Consider the following 4,468-nt stretch of genomic DNA (forward strand, 5'->3'; position numbering starts at 1 on the left):
ATAGTGTTTAGATAGGAGCAAAATCAATAATACTACTGTTGCAAGGACAATTCTCCACAAACCTAACTATGGACACCAAAGACCAGAGTAATAATATTTCAGAGTGGCGTGTTTGGCACACTGTATAAACCTGGTAGTGTCAGCGGCACGGACTCCTCCTTGCAAAACCTTTCGCTCAGTCACTCTAGTCTGGAGGACCAAAAACCACAGAGTCTATTCAAGTTTAAAAGCTTTATTAAAAGTTAAAGTAAACACATATATTAAAATAAAGTTAGTTGGAAATGGAAAAGTGCTTGGTGCTGAGTTGATGAGTAATGGAACACATTTCTTGTGGTCGAGCCGAGCTTTCACCTGGTTTGAAGTTGATGTTGCTCTTGTCCTTAGAAGTCCAGTTTCTGTCTGTACAGAGAAAAATGATGTGTGTTAAAATTAATCAAGCATTCATCAATTATGACAAAAAAATGCAGCAAGACAACAGCCTTCCCTGGAAGGAGGGACATTTTTACTTTAGACTAGAGTAGACAGTCAATTACTTTTTCTGTTGTTTTCACATTCTTCATTCATAGACCAAATACTAGTGAGTGGTGTAATCTAACATTCTTAAATCTACTTTGTAGGTGGAACATCTGGTGGCGGGGCTAGCTCGGATGTGGTAATAGTGATCGACTCCGAGTCCGAGGATCACTCTGGGGAGGAGGCGGCGCAAGAGGACCAAGAAGTACAGACTGTGAGGAAGGAGACAGTGGTGGTGGCGGGTACAGGTAAGCTGGATCATGGTACTATCTGACTCTTAGATAGCATATGATGTGTATCTACAGAGAGTAGACGGTCACTCGATGAACTACGAACATACTATGAAATGTTTCCAGGGGGGGGTGCAACATCATCACCATCTCCTGCGTCCTACTCCTGACATGATTGATAGTGTGGTTTGTGGCCAAGGGCCGCACCGAAGGGGGCAGGGTCAGTGGGGGAGGGGGGTTGATCTAGAGCAACAAAAAAAAAATATGACCATGAAATTGAAATCATGCCCCTGCAGAGGATGCCTTCGTCCACTGAGCCACCAGACCTGGCATACACATTACACACATCTTTCTTTCTCTCTCCCCCTCCCTCTCTCTCTGTCTCCCTCCCTCATCCTCCCTCTGTCACCCTTTGGCTCCCACCCTCTCTCTCTCTCTCCTTCTGTCTTCCTCTCTCTCTGTCTCTGCCTCTATCTGTCTGTCGGTCCCAGCCTGCAGTAATTACCATATTGTAATTTGTCACTGGGCCAGCACTGGATGGACCTGCGATCCAGGGGGGGGCAATCGCGCCCTCTCTTGCCCATCCCTGCGGACGCCCATGATATTGGCCTGAATAGTTTCTTTTGTACTGCGCTGGCTAGTTGCTAGTTGTACTGTGACACAACTTCCTGCTGAATCATTTTGTGTTAATCATATTCTTAAAGAGCATTGGTTACAGATTATGTCTTTCTTTCTTCATATAGTTGGGCATACTAAAACAAAACCAACAAGGAGTATGCAGACTGTACTGGCCCGGCAACGGAGGCTGGAAGCAACTGTTGCCCAATATCGGCGGCTGGTGGAACTGGAGGGGGACGACACGCAGTCCAGTACTTCCAATCAGACATCTGCATCCTCCTCCGTGACCCCACGTTCTGCCGGTCAGCGCAGTGCTCCAGCCAAACGGAGCCGTACTGGCAGACGCCACCGCCGAGCAGCAAAGGCTGCACCTCACAGCAGTGTAAAGGCTCGCTTGCGCCGAGCAATCCGCAGAGTGTCGGACCTGGAGGCGGAGGTCCGGAAATGGAAAGAGTACTAAAATTTGGTGGAGGGCCTCCGTTTAGATCACGCCACCCTCCGGGAGCAATACGATGCCCTGGCCCTACGGCATGATGCCCTGGAGGCCAAAGTTAACAACACCATGCATCCCTAGAGTGTCCCTTGCCCCTTTTTTACAGACTTTTGGGGGGTGGCAATTGGGAGTTGGGTTTTTTGGGGACTTTTGAGGGACTATTTATTTGTTGGGGTCAGGGAGGGTCTTGCGGGAGATTATTTTGTTAGGGATATAAAAATATACTTTTTCAAACTTCATCTGAGCATATTTTTTTTTACTACTTTTGAGCCTGGTGGGTGGTGGTTTTGCAGTAAGTTCGTTTTACTGAACACTGTCATCGTGTTGGTTCACGTGTAATAGGCCAAATGTTTTCCAAAGTAAATGCCTGTCACAGAGTTTGTTAATTGAGGAGTACTAGGACTTTTCTACTAGTACCACTCTCACTCTCTCGCCTCTCCTAATACTCCATTATACTACCTCCCATCCAAACGCTTATCTTACCTGTAATTTGTGTTTGAGGGCTGGCTCCACCTGGAATTCACAGTGTCCTAAAGCGTTCTGCAGCAGGGCCCCAACTGGAGTTTCCCGGCGTGGATTTTCTGCAAAACAAAAGCAATAAATATTAGAAATATGGCAGCGGTGCTCACAGACCCCAAAATCCTAGAAGCCCCACAGACAGCACCCCTAAGACAGGCAAGCGAGCAATAATAACGCCTAAACGTTCACGTGTAATAGGCCAAATGTTTTCCAAAGTAAATGCCTGTCACAGAGTTTGTTAATTGAGGAGTCCTAGGACTTTTCTATTTACAACAAGGGGTGGTGAGGGACAGAGTCTCTGAATTAAGCAGAATACTCTCACCCAGTCAAAAGATCAGGGCTAGATCCAACACCGTTTTTTAGCTCATTGCACCATCCCAGTTTCAGAACCTGGCTGTATGCAAATTAGTCTGTTCCTGTCCCAGTGGATGATGGGAACAGGGCAAACCAAACTACAAAAGCCAATTCTTACACTGGGAAGGAAACAAGCTTCCGGGGACCGGTTTCTGGCATTACAGCCGTCTTCGGCCCGGCTTGCTTGAATCCTGATGGTGCAATGAGCAAGGGACTCATGTCTGAGTATACCCTTCCACGCTTAGGGTGGACAAAAATATTTACAACAAGGGGTGGTGAGGGACAGAGTCTCTGAATTAAGCAGAATACTCTCACCCAGTCAAAAGATCAGGGCTAGATCCAACACCGTTTTTTAGCTCATTGCACCATCCCAGTTTCAGAACCTGGCTGTATGCAAATTAGTCTGTTCCTGTCCCAGTGCATGATGGGAACAGGGCAAACCAAACTACAAAAGCCAATTCTTACACTGGGAAGGAAACAAGCTTCCGGGGACCTAGGACTTTTCTACTAGTACCACTGTCACTCTCTCGCCTCTCCTAATACTCCATTATACTACCTCCCATCCAAACGCTTATCTTACCTGTAATTTGTGTTTGAGGGTTGGCTCCACCTGGAATTCACAGTGTCCTAAAGCGTTCTGCAGCAGGGCCCCAACTGGAGTTTCCCGGCGTGGATTTTCTGCAAAACAAAAGCAATCAACATTAGAAATATGGCAGCGGTGCTCACAGACCCCAAAATCCTAGAAGCCCCACAGACAGCACCCCTAAGACAGGCAAGCGAGCAATAATAACGCCTAAACGTTCACGTGTAATAGGCCAAATGTTTTCCAAAGTAAATGCCTAACCAATTTCATCCCTTAATAGACCTTGCCAGCAATGGCCCAGCCAAGACCCCTAAACCCAAACGCAAAAAAGTCACACTTAGCAAAATGTATTTAAATGAGGACTCACTACTTCCAGACAGTCCCTCTTTCGGGGACTCGTCAACGTAACTTTCTTCATTGTGCAGAATCCAGGCATCAGCATTACGGGAAATGGATAGGGTGAGTCTGGAGGAGGAGGATAGACAACCAGGACTGAGTTCTTGTCAACTAACTGTTGTGAACCTGAGGAATGCTGCGGCATCAAAATCAAGACAGTTCTGTTGATGGGCTTGTTGTTTGATTGGGTGATTACAGTTTTGTTGTGAATGTGATGAAGCACTTGCTAAAAAAAGAAAGACAGACACACAGGAATAAAAGTGAATAAGGACTAATGTTAAGGTTAAGGAATCATTGACTCATTTTCAGAACTCGCTGTCAGGGAAGCAGAGCTCGTCCTCAAACTCTGCAAATTGAGTCGGTAGTACTTCTGGTAACTGAGGAGAACTTTCCTCAGGTAGGTCCGTGTCCTCGTCTTCTTCCTGCGTGCATTCTCGTACTTTGTAATCTGGTGGTATGAAGTGCTGGTTCATCTTTATCATGGTGAGCCGCTCCACATTTGCGGGCAAGAGGCGGGACCTTTTGCAAGTCACAATGCCACCAGCAGAACTAAAAACACGTTCTGAAGACACGCTTGCGAGTGGGCAAGACAAGTAATTGATAGCCCGGTTGGTGAGCTCTCGCCATATGTTTCTTTTCCCATGCCAATACGCCAATGGGTCCTCAGTAATATTGACCGCTGTTGAGTCATCCAGATAGGCCAGCACCATTGAAAGAATGTCCTCCCGGATTCCTGTACTTTGCACTTCTGTGTCCTTTCTG

At 46.6% G+C, this 4,468-nt stretch overlaps 1 long non-coding RNA gene across 1 annotated transcript; it reads right to left on the minus strand.

Moving 5' to 3' along the window:
• Positions 1–217: 217 nt before the first annotated feature.
• LOC144761950 (uncharacterized) lies at positions 218–2,456 on the minus strand. Its single transcript, XR_013595973.1, has 2 exons — positions 2,338–2,456; positions 218–399 (listed from the first exon to the last, which is right to left on the minus strand). It is a non-coding gene; the product is annotated as an uncharacterized LOC144761950 (long non-coding RNA).
• Positions 2,457–4,468: the final 2,012 nt, after the last annotated feature.

The sequence above is a fragment of the Lissotriton helveticus genome, chromosome 6, assembly GCF_964261635.1.
Source record: "Lissotriton helveticus chromosome 6, aLisHel1.1, whole genome shotgun sequence".
In the NCBI taxonomy this organism is placed as follows: domain Eukaryota; kingdom Metazoa; phylum Chordata; class Amphibia; order Caudata; family Salamandridae; genus Lissotriton; species Lissotriton helveticus.